The following is an 18,474-nucleotide window of genomic DNA, read 5'->3' as shown; positions in this document are numbered from 1 at the left end:
TTTTTCTTGTGTATGACTAAAAAAAATGGCGGGGGGTAGGGAGGATGGCAAGCCAAAATGACAGAGTATTAGGAAGCAGTGCGGTGAGTTCCCCTCCACAAACTTCTTCAAATAGATATAGACAACACACTGGGACCAAATCCTGATGGGGAAATGCAGAATACGTCACGATTAACCATTTGTCCAGCCAAGATTGCCACAGATATAGGGACAGGGAAGTCTGTGGACACCGTAAATGGGTCCAGCCAAGAGCACCCTGAGCATTCCAACACCCAGCAAGAGGCAAGAGCAGGTCCCAGACCAAGACCAAGGTACTCCAGACTCATAACTGGGCACTGCTATAGAAATAAGTGTGAATTTGGTAGCTTTGTCACCCACTACCAACTTCCAGTAGGGAAGTAGTGTTCCCAGGTATGGAGGTCTTGGGTGGCTTAGTAAGAAAGGAGAAAGTTCAGAAAGCAGCAGCAGTGGTTTGGCACAGACCCCAGACTCAGAATATGGTCTCGCTTCTAGTTATTTAGCCCAGAAGACAAAGAAATATCCAGAGCTGGAATCCTAGGCCAACAGGGAACCTGCACTTGTGGGACTGTGAATAAAGAAAGCTTTCCAGCTGGCTTATTGGGGCAGAATCCAGCAGTGATCTACTCCTGCTTAAACCGAAACCCAGATCAAGAACTTAAAGAGCTTAGACCAGGGTAGCACCAATCAGATTTTACCCTGCATCAGGCCACATTGGGAGCACTGAAAGCTTGCAGGTCCCACGTGAATACATGTGATGCTGAAATAACACAATTTCAAGAAGCAACAATGGAACTAGCCCAGATCTTCTCTCCAGAAGTGTGGGAGAACCCAGCCCTGACATCAAGTGTGAAATCAGGAAGTAGACTAGAGGAATGGGCAAAAGACATAAATCCACCATAATGAGTTTTTATGGTGATAGGGATGCTCAACACACATATCTAGAGGAAGAAAATATCTCCAAAATAGTTACAAGAAATTCCTCAGAGAAAACACAGCTTGGTCCAGTTAGAATGGACCAAGTTGAAGCCAATGACTTCATGACGCAACAAGAAATTTGAAAACAAAAAAAGGCTAAAAATTAGAAGAAAATGTGAAGTATCTCAAAACAAAAATAACTGACTTGGAAAACATTTCAAGAAGAAAAAGAAAGAATCATTGGACTATCTGAATGCCTTGACCAAAAAACAAAAGCATATGCATCATATTTCAATAAATCTTAAAAGAAGCCTACCGAGATATCTTAGGACGTAGAAGGGCAAAGAAGAAATAAAAAGAATCTACTGGTTACCTCTCAAAAGAAATCCCAAAATGAAAACTCCCAGGAATACCATAGTTAAAATCCAGAACTTCCGGGACAATAAAAAGATACCGTAAGCATTATGAAAAAAAAAATTTAAATTCCAAAGAGTCACAGTCTAGATCACAAACAATTTAGAAGCCACCACTGTAAAGGTGCAGAGAGCTTGGAATATGATTTTCCAAAAGGCAAATGATGTGGGCATAGAGCCAAGAATAGCTTACCCAGTAAAACTGAGCATAATGCTACAGGGAAACAAGGGACCTTTGATGAAATTGAGATCTTCCAAGAATTCTTGATTAAAAGACCAGAGCTGTGTATAAATTTTGAAGTTCAAACACAGGGAAAGGGAAGGGAATAAGCATTTTTATATCACTTACCACATGCCAGGCAATTTACAAATAATGGAGTGCAGAAACATAAAAAGGTAAATGTGAATGAACAATGATAAACAAGGATAAACTGCTTACATGGGCAGGTGATATATGTGTCCCCTCTGAATCCCATCATCAAAAGGGTTCAAAGGGGGATTCCAGTTAGACAAGGTCTGTGAGTGGTTTTGTTATGTCCTGACCATCTTAAGAAAAAGAATAGAAAGAAAGGGGAAGAGGAGTACAGGGCAGTGGTGGTGGTCTAGAGAATGGAAGGTTAGTGAAAATTATCTCACATAATCAGAGGGCACCAGAAGATATTGTACAAATAAACAGGAGATTGTGTGTGTGTGGGGGGGGGGGGGACTGACTGATACTTGAAACTTACTCTTATCTTAACTGGACAAAAGAAGGAAAAATACACAAACATAGAAGTGGGCACAGAAATGTATTTCACTCAGGGAGAAAGGAGAGAAGAAGGAGGAGGGCTTAGAGAGAGGGTAGGTTAAATGAGAGATTAGTCCAAAGCAAAAGCAACTCTAAGGATGTACAAAAATATTGAGAGATCTTTTTGACGTGGCAATGAATGGGAATCTGAAGAGGTACCCATAAGTTGGGCGATAGATTGGTAAATTATGGCATATAAATATGATGGAATACTATTATTCTGACATTATATCAGTATAAATACCAACGTGTATTTTAGAGGACTGATGATGGAACATGCTACTTACCTCTTAATGGGGAGGTGGACTCAGAATGCAGAATGAGATTTTTTTTTTGGGGTGAAGGCCAATGTGGGGGATACTTGTAAATGTTTGTAATGGGTTTTGTTTTTCTTGTGTTCTCAATTGGAGGAGGGTCAGGATGGGAAGATGAGAAGGCAGATCTTGGACAGTTAAAACAAATAGAGTATATTTCTAAAATTTAAACTAAAAATAAGAATAAATAAAAAAAGAAGTTGGTTGATAAATTTATTGTGAATCCATATTAGTGATTCTATATACTCTAACCTTTTCTTCCTCATGGCAATTAAATGTTTTTATATTACCAAAATTTTATTTTGTAGAGAGTCCCACTCTACTCAACTTCCCTGGTAGAATTGTAGGTGATAGGATCTTATTTATCCTTTCCCAAACAACATAGAATCAACCCTTCCAAAATCTTGGGTCTTCACCATAGTATTCTTGGTTTCACTCACTATCTTTACTTGTTACAAATTGAGATTGTATGATAACTTCCTCCCGAAGTTCTTGTCCTTTCTGTATTGGAAACTTCCTTATTATTCAGGATAAAATACAGAAGATCAACTGTCTGTATCACTTCACTCAATTTTCAAATATTTATTAAGTTTCTACTATTTCAAGACAGATATCAGAGTCAAGAAGATGTAGGCTCAAATTCTGCTTTTGGCACACATTGGATGTGTGATCCTGAGTGTGTAACTCACATGTTGCCAAGTGACTCTCTAAGGCTTTCGTCTGCAGTGCAGTTAGTGATCTGGATTGGAATGAGGAGTTTCCTCGCTGAGACTTCCTTACACCAATGAAATCACAGTTCTGGACATACCTTTCCCATTCCTACCACATACCCCAGAATGTAACTTGCACTGTTAGCTATGAATAAAGACAAAAATAAAACAATCCCTATTCTCAAGGAGGTTACATTTTACTGAGTATGTGTATATGTGGAGGGAGTCAGATTATAATGTGTAAACAAGCTGAAGATGAGTAAGAACAATGTAAAATGAAAAGTGAGAAAATGTGAACAATGGTGGGGGGGTGGCAATAATCAGGAGATTCATAACATAGAAGGTGGTTATTGAGCTATACCTTGAAGGAACTTAAGAACTTTAAAACCAATATAGGACAAGGGAGTGATTTCCAGGATTCTTTTGAGAAGTAAAATTATCATTAAGGTGAGACAAGAACTTATCAGTTGTTCTATGCTATGTTTAGCACAAAAGAGAGTGCTAGTAGATGTATGAATAGTCTCCATCATTACTGTTATCATATCATATTCCACACATTATCATATGTGATACTTATTATTATTATATGCCATACATTATACAGTGTCACACATTATCATATGTGATGCTCCCCAAACTCATTTTCTGTTTCCTCTTTGTGGCTGGGTGGTCTGTAGTTTACTCCCACCGTGACATCATTTTGGTTTCAACCTCCATTGATCCACACCCAAATTCTTTCCTCACTTTGGTTTGTGGGTTTTCTCATAGGTACAGATTTTCTTGATATATAATACTATTCCAGCATCCCTTTGATCTAATGTTTCTTTTGAATTAGAAAACATATTCCTTATGCCATCAGTACATTCCAGTTATTAATAAAATCCCAATACATCACAAACAAATGTATGATGCCAAATTTACCTTTTTTAAGATCATGGGTTCATTTTATTTGGTAACCACATTCTGTAAATATTCATAGACATCTGAGGCTATGAATATTGTTACTGCATTTATTCCTGTATATTTTCTCCTGTGAATTAGATTGCTTCACTGTCATTATATGTTTTGTTTCATACTTAACGTCTACAGTATCTGGCTTAACAGATACATGTGAGCAATTTGCTTACTCCCTCTGTTTTTTGCTTAACATCCTCCAGATCCCCAAATCTCCAGGCAAATACATTTTTCCCAGCCATCATTAGATGAATTTTATCTTTACCCTATGCCTATCATTTTTGTATCTTAAACTTTGATCAGAAATCCGAATCACATTCTCTGACACCAGCTTCTTTAACAGTCATTCATTTTACCAGTTTCACTTTTATACTCCTTTCATTTGGCAACAATGATGGAAATACTGACTGTGTCCAAAATGTCCTCAGATTCCACTTGAGAACTTCCTATTTTCTATGTTTCTTCCACTGGTATCCTGTCGCCATATAAATCACTAGAGGTGAGCAGTGCCTATCCAGGTTGACAAGTCTTGGAAGACACTCCATCCCATCTTCAATATAGCTTCAGCCTATCCTGATTGTTTATATCAAAATGAGAAAAAAAAAAGTATGTGTAAAACTTTGTAAATCTTAAAACACTATTTAATAATGATAATAACAATAATAATATGCACCAACCTGAAAGATTCTTTTCTCCTGACTAGTTCTAGATATCTTTTTTCCTTGAAGAATTTGTTAATCCTCATTCATATTACATGGAGCCTCTAAAATGCTTCTTTATCAGAGGGTTCAACTTAATTCTTTCTTAGAAAAGTCTCATATCTATTAAGTTTCTTCAGTGGTTTGGTAGTCCTTCTTCCTTTCTTTTTTTTTCTGTCATGAGACCATTTTTTTCTGACTCCCTCCACATATACACATACTCAGCAAAATGTAACCTCTTGAGAGTAGGGATCGTTTCATTTTTGTCTTTATTCATAGCTAACACTGCAAGTTACATTTTTTCCCCTAACCCTTATCATCATGATACAGATCTGGATCCTCTTTTTCCTTATATATATTTTTCCCCTTATGTATTTCCTGTTGAGATATTCCTGTCATTTCTTCAGGGAACACATCATTCCGCCTGATATCTAGAGAAAAAAATTCTTTCTTTCAGCCTTTTTCCTTAAATAGTGAGACCAATTTGTGTTTGATACTTGGCACTGGGGGAAAAAAAAAAACAAAAGCAAACAAGCTTAGGTTAATTGTTACTTGTCAATGGAGCAGATTCTTCACCTTTCATCATCGCTATGTCCAAAAGTCTCAGCTTCTTGAGTGTGTCGACTGCTGACACTTCAAAGCTACTTGCCAAAGCAAATTGCTTGATGCCTGTTTACTGTGCACACATTTTTTCAAATCATCATAAAGGATCAAGAATCTATCAGTTTTTGCATTAACTCTAGACAGTTACCATATTATTAGAAATTTCAATATCCACAATAAATTATTGAAATGTATGACATATACAAAGTTCAAAGTATTTGTTTTTGACGTTTCTTCCCTTAAAATCATTTTTAAAGATTATACTTCTGAGTTACAAGACAGACACTTTGTGTAAAATGTTAACATAAACCAATTTTTTTTTCATGCTGAGGCCACAAAGGTTTCTGGATAGTCTGTTTGCCATTACCCAGAGCCCTAAAAGAACTGCATTATTCGAAAACTCTACGGACAATGGCATTCCTAATTGTAAATCTAGCCACAATGAAGAGATTATTACTTTCTCATCATTTCCCTGTAGAGAGTAGTTGTTGTAAAGTTGTTTTTCCATCACCTACAAGCACTCTGGTCAAAGTTATATATGGGAGAGTAAAAGAATAGTTGAGGTAATTAACTAATGGAAAGTCATAATGCACATTCTATATTCATAACATTGTGTAAGCATGAGAGACACAAATATAAGTAAATGAGTCTTTGCCCTCAAGGAACTTATGTTTGAATAGAAGAACACAAAATATATAAGGAAGTGATTGAATGTTTTAGATAGGAAAGTCACAGGAAATTGGAGCCATACTGCAAATGCTTGGGTTTTTGAGTTTCTATAGTATTAAATTGATTGCTGTTCTCAGAGTTAGAGCTAGAAAGTGAAAGGGAGGACAGTGGCCAAGGAGGGAAGTGATGCACTTTTCTGCATGTCATGGCATGGCAATGTTCAGGAAATGGCAAGATGAGGTTAAATATTAACTATCAAAATACCAGAGTCATTTATGGATCTCTCCCAGCTACTCTAGTCCCAGCTGTCCTTTTTCCATGTCTTAATCTATCCCTAGGTTTTCCTTATTTGGATGATATTTATATAACACTTTAAAATTTGTAAAGTAACTCAGATACATAATCCCATTTGAATTTCACAACCAACCTGTGGTATAGGCATTACAGTTATTATTATCACCAGTTTATGGATGAGAAAACTGAGGTTCAGAGAAGATGAGGGACTTGTCTGCCATCATATTGCTTTCAGAGAAACAAAATGACAGTTTCACAGTTGGAAGATACATTAATGACAATTTAATACACTCCATAACATGAAAAAGGATCCCCTGTATAGTATATACCTTGCAAATGGTCATCCAACCTTTGGCAGGAACCTACTACAACCCAAGGTGACTCATTCTACTTGTATATAGTTCTGATTATTGGTAAGTTTCTACTAATATCAAGCATAAGTTTCCCTCTTTTTACCCTGTACTTTTGGTGACTAGTTCTATTCTCTATGGCCTAAATAGAAAAGCCTAACTCTTCTTCCACTTGACAATTGTCATATTTCTTCTTCAGGGTAAGTGTCTCCATTTCCTTCACCCATGAAATATATGGTATATGATATGATATAAACAAAAGAATTTGGATCATCTTGATGCCAGCTAATGAGTACTAGAGGTGATATTTGAAACCACATCTTCCTGAATCCAAGTCAATCATTCTATCCACTACGTAATGCTACCTCTGGATGGAAGTCCAGCAATTTTATTTGTGCCAGTGGAGGGAGAGTGACAAAAAGAAAGCTAGTGGAGTGGAGTGTCACCAAGGTAAAAAAGGAGAACGTTTCTAGAATGAGAAACGCGTCCTTTAAGTCTTGCTCAGAAAATGACAAATTAAGAAAAGATGAAGTTTTAAGACTTCTTCTTTGTGCCTCCTATAAAACAGTTCTTATAATTTCATATTTGAATGGAAAAAATAAAGTGGTGTCAAAGAGAAAAAGGTGACATTCGAGAGGCAAGAGAGCCATAATTTTATGTAAGAATTACATTATGATGAGAAAAAGTTTACTCCAGAATTTTGTATTCTGTAGCTCTATGAACTAGAGTTATCATAGAATAAAGTTACATATTCAGAGCTCTGAGAAGGTCCCTTCTCTCTGTTCTGTGGTTCATTCCAATGAGAGTTTTGTATGAGTAATGGCCTTGGTCTTGGAGACTTTTTTGGATGAATCCTTTAGAAAAGAAATATAAGTCTTGTCCTCTCTCTCTGAGATCAAAACCACCACTATATTTCTGGAATGAAATGAATTTTGTTGGGGAAGCCAAAAATACGCCTTCCCCCCATCAATTGTGTAGCGGTCATGAGGTGATTGGCAGTGTACACATTCACTCCAGAGGTGGCTACATTTCACTCAGATCATGATACCTAATTTGGGAAGTACTTTGAGTTCCTTTGCAAGGAAATAAATATATCTTACCTCCTACTAACTATGTATGAACAAAACTTTGTTTTGAACAGAGCAGATGTGAAGTCAGGAAATAAAATTTTGTCCCTCCACTAATACTCAATAATGAGTATTTACCTGTCCTTTTAAATGATATTTTTCCATAGTAAGAAATAATTCCAGATTCAGACTTTGTAATATTTTACTTCAACAGTAAATTGAAGCCATTAACATAAATCAAATTTAGTGAATTTGTATCTAAGGATTGACATTTGAATGAATGAATGAATGAAGCGTTTATTAAATATATACAATGTGCTAAATGCTGGGGATACAAATAGCAAAGTAAGTGTGATTTTCCTATTAAGGAGCTCACTTTCCAATAGGGGAAACAACACATATGGAAATTTAATTTCACTGCTAATTAAAATGATGTCTGCAGCAGAAATCTGTGTAAAATAAGTGGTTTGGATATAACATGAATTAGCATTTTCCAAACCATACTAAGGAGAACTTTGGGGTTTTGGACATTTCAAATATTCACATTTGTTTTCTTAATTTTTAAGTTTTTTAAAATTTTTCTTTTTTTACATGTACAATCATGTGAAACATATTTCCACATTAGTCATGTTGTGAAAGAAGAAACAGAACAGAATGAAAAAAAAAACACAGAAAGTGAAAATAGTGTGCTTCGAGCTGCATTCAGACTCCATCAGTTCTTTGAATGTGGATAGCATTTTCCAACGTAAGTCTTTTGGAATTTCATTGGATCACTGTATTGCTGAGAAGAGCAAAGTCAATCATAGTTCGCACAATATCACAAATGTTACTGTTACTGCTTGTATTGTTCTCTTGGTTCTGCTCACTTCACTCAGTGTCAGCTCATGTAAGTCTTTTCAGGTTTTTTTTTCTGAAACAGGATTTCTGGAAACAATGTTGATGCTAAGTAAAATTTGGGGCTGGGAGGATGTCCTGGGACACCAACACAATTAATTTCCATACAATTCAATTCAACAAACATTTTTAACACACACTAAGTTTAAGACACCAAGCCTTGAGTTAAGAATACAGAATTAAATATTACACAAATTCTGATCTCAAAGAACTTACAGTTTAATAGGGAGGAAAGATTCATATACAAATAGTTACGATATGAAGGAGAGTAAGACAATTGACTGAAGCTCTTTGAGAAATAGGAAAAAGGGAGTAATTGCTTTTACTTCCAGGATTAGGAAACATTATGGAAGGTGAAGTATCTGGGTTGAGCCTTGAATGTTCTGGAAAGGGAAATCCATTTCTGGCATGAGGGTCAGTGGGAACAAAAGCAAAGAGATGGGAGAAGGCAAAATGAGAATGGATGAAGAAGAATAATCCAACTTAGCTTAGAATTTTGAGTACATGATTTAGCTTGAAATAGGGCTGGAAAGATACCACATTATGTCAGAATTTGAAAGAACCTCAGAAATTTTCCAATCTATCCTGCACCCCTGTAACAATTTTCTCTGCGATATTACTGACAAGCGGTCATACAGACTCTGCTTGAAGACCTTTGGAGATGGGAAGCTCACTACCTCCCAAGTAGTCCATTTTGCTTTTGTACAGGTCCAATAATTAGGTAGTTTTTCTTTACATCAAACTTAAATCTGTCTCACTGCCACTTCCAGTCATTATCCCTAGTTACTCAGTATGGAGCTAAGCAAATTAAGACTAATCCAAAATCTAGGTTGGAGCCAGTTTGTAGAGGACTTTGAATGCCAGGGACAGGAGTTTATTTTCTTTGGCAAGGAATGAGAAGCATGAAGATTTTTTTTTAGAAGAACAGTGACACAATCAGAGAAATATATTCAAAGGATTACTTTGGCTCCATACTTGGAGGATGAATTGGCAAGTGGATAGATTGGAGCTAGTCAACCAATTAGGAGTCTATGACAAGAAAAAGGCTTGAACAAAAGGTGTTTGAAGGGGGAATTTAGAGAAGGGAATAGATGTGAGACATTGAGGATATAGGATAGGCAACCAATTTGATGCCAGTGGTGAGAGAGGGGGCAGAGTTAAAAATGCCTCCAAGTGAGTGGAATGACATTGGAAAGTTAATCCTTGGTCATGAGTTACTGCTGTATAGTCAATGAAAAAAAATCCCCAGGTTCTTTCTTTGAACCCTAGGCTCGAGAGATGTTCTTTCTAGCCTCATTATCCCAGGTCATTTCCACAACACTAATCAGTTTTCACCTACCTCACACTACTCTCTTCAAATAATTTACACTTTCAATCCCCAGCTCCACCATACCTTCAACCCCCAGGCAGCTAGAAGGCAGAGTGGATAGAGTGCTGAGTGAGGAATTAGGAAGACATGAATTCACATAGTGCCTTACATATGTACTGGTTGTACAAATCACTTAACCTCTTTGAGCTCCAGTTTCCTCATCTCTAAAACAAGGATAATAATAGCACTGACTTCTCAGGGTTGTTGTGAAGATCAAATGAGATAATATTTGTAGAGTGATTATCATAGTGCCTGGCACATAGTAGATCTTTCCTTCCTTCTTTCCTTCTATCCATCCTTCCTTCTTTGCTTCCTTCCTTCCTTCCTTCTTTCCTTCCTACCTTCTCCTTTAATACTAAGTACCCTTATGAACAGAACACTAGTTTCAAAAGGTTCTTCTATAGAGACCACAGGACCTAATACTGTTTCTTTAAAAGGCTTTAACACTCAAGTGATAGCTTTGTTACTAAATAATTAATACTCAATTTCTTTACAAATGCTAGTTAAAACTCTATCATCTCACAGGCTACACATAAATATATTTGCCACATACACACTACTATTACTGCTTGCCTTACCTTTGTTTTTGATACACATCCCTTGAGTTCTCTTCATACCCATCCACATAGGCACACATCATTGCTCGTCCTTCACACCATGTCTATCATCCCTCTCATTCCTTATGATTTTTTGGCACAAAAAGCATGATTATGAGGTACAGTTGAAAGAGCTATCACTGTGTAGTGAGAAGAGTGTTACTGGTCACTGCTTCCTCACCTACTTCTCCTTTTCTTCCTCTTCTACCTTCTCCAGAGAAATCATCCGAAGGGGCATACCCCCCACTTCCCCATTTGCTGAGCAAAGCCTCCTCTATTCCCACTCCTGTCCCTTCTACCACTCCCTGTACATCCAGGAGATGAAGTCATTGGTATGAATAGGGCCATCTATGACTGGACAGATGGAGGTAGCTCTTACTGCCTCTATGGCCTAGCAGCAGATGGCAAACTCACAGAAAGCCCTGATTCCAGAGTTCATACCCCAGTATTAAGATTCAGTGGAGGTTTTCCAGATCAAAGAAGCCTTACCTCTACAACTGGGAGGTAGCCATTTTGAACTTCCTAACATTCAACATGAACATGGCTACTTTAAGGTTTTACCTTTCTTTGTATGCCTGGCCCATAGTGGTTGCTTATATGCTTGTTGACTGGCTAGCAAAGCAAATATGTACTGGCTGTACAAATCACTCAACCTCTTTGTGCTCCAGTTTCCTCATCTCTAAAACAAGGATAATAATAGCACTGACTTCTCAGGGTTGTTGTGAGGATCTAATGAGATAATATTTGTAAAGTGATTATATTCTATATCTATCACCTAACTCTAGATTTATTACCAGAATGCTCTATGTCAATATGTGTAAGAATGGAGATGTGTTCATTTTGATTTTGTTTCCTGCTATTACTTACCCACAAAGTTGATAAATATCTTTATAGGTAGAACCATGCTCAAAATTTCAGATTTTGTTGAGCATAATACCATTGATTAATGAACCCACTACTTTTCTCCAGCCAAAGTTGATGCTTCAGGTATGTTCAGGAAATGGTTGGATTGTATAGGAAAAGACAGAATGTGCCTAAGTCATTATGAAACAGGTTTGGGCTACTAAGGGTGAAGTCAAAAGGGATGGAGTACATGTCCTCACATCAAAACTCAAGTATCACAAACTCAATTATCTTCCAGTGAAAGCCATTCAGATTTATTTTATGATAACCTATACAATGATGAAAAGGATGATAAAGAAAAGGAGGAGTGGGTTAGGGGAATAGAGACTATCATGAGAAAAGAGGTCCTAACAACAAGATGATTGAAAGGAGTTTTCAATTCAGAAAGAGATAATTTGTCTGTGAGAAGGGTCACAGCTAGGTTTACGGGGCAAGTCTAGATCCTCAGATTTGAAGTACAACTACTGGGAGAGACTGAGGAGTTATTTCCTTTTAGAAGGATGTTGTAGCTTCAGCCTGTCAATCTTCTCAGCAATAGAATCATGATCACCTGGGAAAATACAATGAGAGCCATCGCTTACTCCTGAGATGGGCTCTCTGCAGATTTGGCAGGCCTCTCATGTAGAGAAGATGGATATGTTGGTAGAAAATCTTAGGCAAGAGGTTATCTGGACTGGAGTATAGCTGGTCGGAAGCCAAAGTAGCCTGATATCACCTGGCAAAAATGCTTGTAAAGCCCAGAGAGTCATTTTGGTTATGGTAAGACTTCACAGGAGTCACATGTTGCATTTAATCATTCTATTACTTTGTGTAGAGAAGAAAAAGGCATTTGAGTCCTTAAATTGGGTGTATCCTAGGCTATGAGGACTGATACATAAAGTAGGTGTACCTGATAATAAGGATATGGTCAGACATAGGACTAAGTATTTTCCCTACAGCATGAGTTAGGTATAGTCCTTCTTCCCTCTTGCAACAGAGATCTGCTTTCCCTAAAAAAGAAACAAAGTTTTACCCAGTACCCAACTGGCCCGTGCTTTCCTTGATACAATTTTTTTCCCTATCTTCCCTCCCCATATGTAGTAGGCCTGGGATCCTCCTTCTCCCCTCCTGGGACAGGGATTAACTTTTCCTAAAAGGAAATCCGATCCCCAGGATCTGATTGACCTCAGCATTTTTGATGCAGCTCCACGATCACCCGAAAGCATAAAGAGTCCCAGCCGTGTGGAGACTTGGTCTCTCAGACTTGGTCTCAGCCTGAGACCAACTAAGTCACACCTGCTGACCAGATGAATTTTCATAAGGAGGTAAGGGAAGCCACACCCAAAGCTGAGGCTAAGTGCTGCTGTATCCTTATTACAAATCTTTTCTGTTTTAGGATAAAGCTAAACCTCATTTTGTTTGTTCTGAGTATACTAGAGAAACTTGATTGCTAGATAGAAAATCCAAAATTTGAGATAGCTCGATTAAATAAAGTAATTGGAAAATGGGAGAGAACAAAGTCTTACGTTTGCAAGAATTCAACATCTTTGCATTTCAAATAAAATTATAATCACTAGCATTTATAGTGTTTTAAGGCTTGCCCAGCACTTAAACATATTGACCTCTTTGATCCTCACAAAACTATGTGAGGTAAAGTGCTATTATTATCCCCATTTTACAGATAAGGAAACTGAGGCACAGAGAGATTAAATGACTTGCCTACAGTCACACAAGTAGGGAGTATCTGAAGCAGGATTCTAACTCAAGTGTTCCTGACTCCAATTCCTTACACGCTCTATCCACTGTGCCACCTTGCTGCCTATAAACATAGAGATAGATATTGAAACAAGTCATTAGCTTGATACATGACTATTAAAATGGATTCAAAGGGAATTTGCTACAATGTAGTAGCAACTCAAGAATATTGAAGCTCTGCTTGTTTCCTATTTCCCAGAACTACCTCCCATATTGCTTTGTATAAAGGGTTTTTTTCAGCTTATTAAATGAATAATATTTAATAGCCTGAGGTGGGGGCTCCTAGCTAATTATTTAATTTATTAAAATATATTTCATTTTTAATAACTAATAAGGAAACATTCAAACTTACTCCTGGATTTACTTTGGGATTTGGGATGATGAGATTGAATATGGTAACAAGTCAAAGAGTAGGGTGAAGGGGTGATCACTGCATGTAGGCTACAAATGAGTTTGTTTGACCCTTAACTCCCACTGCCTAAATGTCAAATATTATGTCACAGGAGTGTTTGTAGTCTGTTATGTCTGTCCCTTTACTTCACAGGTCAATGTTAATGTACCTAATCTAGAAGCCCAGGCTAACTCAAGCCAAGCTTCCCCTTTCCATCTGCAGCCTGCTAACAGCTTCCTGATGATGTTTCTAAGCTTCCAGTTCAGATTAAGAAATGATATATTCTTAGGCAGTGTGTTTTTATGGCCTGTAATCTGGTTTAAATATTTAACATTCTAAATTATTTTGGTGTAATGCATCTTGAGGGTTTGAGAAAAGGGAAGAGTTCAATCAATGAGCAGTGATTAAGCATTTATTTTGTTTTAGGCGCTGGAGATATGAAGACAAAACAATGAATGAGATGAAAAAAATCTTCTAAGCTCATTATGTTCTAAAAAAAATGATCTCCCCCCAAATAACAACAACTACCCAGCCCTGTTATTTATTAGAAATCTATGTTGCAACTCTAAATTATTAGGCTTTTTCTTATTGATAATACACTTGTAATGACTCTGCATAGTCAAATTTTCTGAAATTTCTTCTGATCTTTTTGTCGTTATTGTAATTGGGCCCTGTTCCTTTCTTAGGATTTCTACCACGTAGGTATTCTTTTCCAAATTCTCTCTGACTGTTCTGTTACTCCATTGATAATAATGCTGGTACTACCACAGCAACGGCAACTTCAATGTGTCTATACAATCAGATATTTCATAAATCCTTGATAATCTCCCATTTATCTAGCACTTCCTTCATAATCGTCCTGTAAGATTTTTGCTGTTATTTAGTCATATCCTACTCTGTGTGACCCCTTTTGGGGTTTTCTTGGTAAAGATACTAGAGTGGTTTGCCATTTCCTTCTCCAATTCATTTTGCAGATGAGGAAAATGAGGCAAACAGAGTTAAGTGACTTGCCCAAGGTCACAGAGCTAGTATTTGAAGCCAGATTTGAACTCGGGTCTTCCTGACTCTAGGCTAGGTGCTCTATCCACTGTGCCACCTAGTGTCAGGGGCTCTGACAGTTGAAGAAATTTGCATAGTTGCTAAGTGTCTAGGGAGCAAAATTTGAATCCCTATCTTCTGACTTATGCAACATGCTATGTTTCCTCTTGTAGAAAAGATATTATTACTGACCTGAAATGATCTATTGAATTGTACAGAAAGCACCTTAATTGCCATTCATTTCTATTCAATCCATTTAAAAAATTATAAAACCCCTACAATATGCCAGGTACTGGGGCTAGCAAACCAAAACCATATAATGTTACAAAATTAGGAATTATTAAAACTCAGGTAATAGGAAAATAATTTGCTAACATTACGACTATTCTGAGGAGAAACTACACACAATTACTGTTTCACAATCCTAAATTCTTGACTAAAATTCTAATTCCTATCACCCAGCTGTATTGAGTTCACTCTGATGAGAAACAGTCGATAAAGTCTCACTTTACAACCTTATCTATACCCATTTTCCTATATTGTCTATTAAGCATTCCATTAAAAAAATAAGCTAGATGCATTGTAAAGATTTTTTTTAAATGTAATTGCTGTTCATGAAATTGGAGTAATGAATGAACTTTCCAAAAATAAATGACAACTCTCTAAAATAATATTTTATTTATCACTTTCAAAAGTGTTTTTCTAAGAATTATTTCCAGGGTAGGAACCCATATGGAAGCAGAAAATCATTATCGAACTGAACTAAGATGGTTTGTATCACCTGCATAACTTGTTTTGTTCTATGCCTCCAGGCTTCAAAACCCGCTTCCCATATTTTTTTCCCCCTTTTCTTTAAAAATAATGTACATCAGTTTAATTTATCCCAGGTCCTGACAGAAGGATCAGATTTTAAACATTTAATGCTGTGGTTTCAAATCCAATTTTTCAGTGTTCATCATTTCCAAAGTGGCAGAATTTTGGTTTTGAAAATGTAGGAGAACTTGAGGGAAGCCCAACATAGTTCTTAAAGCCCCACATTAAAGTTAGAACAGAATTCTACAGGGCAGGGGAGTTTGGTATGAATTTTTCTATAATGCTCCAGGAAATCATAAACCCAAGGTTGACTCTAACAAGAGTTTCTTCTTATTGGTGGCAGCACAGAAATATTTTCTAAAACTCATAAAGCATATTGAATAAATAATCTATTTAGGGTTTGGTGAGCAAGATATCTGATTGGTTGATAGAGTTTCCAAAAGGGTGGATGTCTATATATCTGCTTAGGGCTTAATTCCATCGTCCTCATGAAGAAACAACTTTTCTTTGAGACCAACGAGAGTTTTATCCATTCAGAGACTGAACCATGGTTTGCACACTGAACTCATTGTTGTTCCTTCTCTTTATTGGTGGAATGGGGGAGCCTCTAATTTTTTTTTAAAAGGGTCAGAAGTCCATTTCACTTCCAATATATGCACCCAGAAATTCAGATGCTATTTTTGAAACGTGCCCAAAGTTTACTTGAATCTTTTTTCTTTGGTTTGGAAATCAGGCTGAAAATTTCACAGAAACAGATTTTCTTGTGAGATCCCAGAACATTGTGGTTTAAGTAAAGGCATAAACAAACTTGAAAAAAGCAAACCAAAGCTGGCTGAAACTCACCTGGTTTGGAATTCTGTGAAAAAAGCCCAAAACTGAGTAATACTGTAGAACTTCTGAAAAGACTGGAGCCAGAATTTGGCTGTGGTTTAGCCAAAGACCGTCAAACATCTTTTTCTCCTAAGTGGTCTGGGTATCTTTTATTTTATTTTATTTTATATATTTATTTATTTATTTATTTTTGGTCACTTTCCCTCTGTCCTTGTGTCTCAGTTACTTACAAGGGTTTTTCTCTATTCTGTAGTCTTCAATTTGGTACATCCAGCGGATTGCCTGCTATTCCTGAATTTGCTCCAGTTTTCCATTGCCCTAAAGAAGCTTGGATTTCTTCTTATTCTATTATATCTCTGTCCTGATCTTCCTAATAAGTGTATTATATAATAATATGGAAGACTAGGAGAGGTCCTATGGCAGTATGGAATTGTGACCTAGTCTGCTGTGGGATCAAGCATACTTGCATTCAAGTCCATCCTTGGTTGGACAACACATATTGGTTGTGTGATCCTGGGTGAGCTATAATCTCTCACTGGCCCAGGCAATTTTTTGTATTAGTTGCAGACAGTTGGTAGTGGGTATTTGCTCACTTGGGACATGAAATCATGGGTTCATGCTAAAAGCAAACAACAATAGCAATATGCCACAAATAACAAAACATTTGGAGGAGATCTTTAAATTATTTTAATATTTTTTGTTATGGACCAAACAATATTTACAGATTCCATCTAGATGGGGAAGCCTCAGTACAGAAACTCTCTTTCCTGATGCAATACAGATGAGCAACTTGGTCTTAAAAAGTTTCCTGCGGGCACTGAAAGGTTAAGTGATATACTTATAGAGTGAAGAATAGAACCCAGGTCTTTTTGACTCCAAAGTCATCCCTTCTTACTCACTGCTTCACCCTGCCTCTCACTTTTAATCACAATTGGGTAATTTGTCAACCTGACTGAGCAGTAGTAGAAAGGACCATAGAAATCACTTAATCTAAGCAATTTATTTCACAGATGAGAAAATGGTCCTTTTAGTTAATGAATTTTACAGCTATTGTATTAAAAAGTGTTAGGTATTTAGGAGATAAGATCATAGATTTAGAACTGGCAGGAAAGTTAGAGATTATAGGAAATCACTATAGTTAGGAAAATACATTATTTTCAAAAACGCTCACCAGTATTTTGTGGTCAGAACTCCTAATACTTTGCTTTATTTTCTCATTTTCTTTCCTTTTGCACTAAGCCCAGTTTGTACTTTCTCTCCAGTGCAAATCTGTATCTTGTATATTTCAGGGGGCTTTCCCATATATTGCCTTCCTTGGTGGAAGGTACTCTGTGCGGAATGTGAAAATCCAAACGACTTTTACAGAGCCCAAAATAGCCTCAGACACATGATCCTGGAGCTGTTCTTGTGCTACCCATTTAAGTTATGTATCGAGTCTAAATTTAATCAAGACCACATTTTATTTATATATTTCATGCATTAAACTCATTTAAACTTTTAGTCAGATTTCATTAGGAGAAATACTACCGTGTACATCATGCAGTAGTAAAGCTAATGTGCTTCAGGAATTTGAAAGGATTGAGATCGGAGGGTCTGATTTCAGAATTTCTCTTTTCTCTCTCCTCTGCTTGCTTGCAGCAGGTCGGGGCGCTGCACACAGTTTGTTTCCTGGGCCTCTAATACACTCAGCATGCGCTGTGCAAATGTGTAAACACAGACATTCCCTGTAATCAGGGAGGTTTGGTGTCTTAAGGCAAGATTATGTTTTTTTAGGAAATGCAATTTATGTTCAGGATTAAGTTTCTTTTGCAGACTGATAACGTCTGAGGTTCAGGGAGATGATAATAAGAATTGTGTCCTGACTCCCTGTCCTAGATCTGTAACTTTGATTCAGTCTTTTGGGATAGCCCCTCATGCCCATGATCCAAGGGTAAAATTGGTTAGAAAGATGGGGGGAGGAGCCAGATACTAACAAAATCTAAAATTTATCAGTTTTTAAATTTAAATGTTAAATAAATGCCTGAGCAAGCCTATTGTTGAGAATTGAAAAGGGAGACAGAGAGAAAGAGAGAGAGAGAGAGAGAGAGAGAGAGAGAGAGAGAGAGAGAGA

Source organism: Vombatus ursinus, unplaced genomic scaffold (assembly GCF_900497805.2).
Source record: "Vombatus ursinus unplaced genomic scaffold, bare-nosed wombat genome assembly UNPS02014874.1, whole genome shotgun sequence".
Lineage (NCBI taxonomy): Eukaryota > Metazoa > Chordata > Mammalia > Diprotodontia > Vombatidae > Vombatus > Vombatus ursinus.
The sequence above is the reverse complement of the archived record's forward strand: the minus strand, read 5'-3'. Positions refer to the sequence as shown.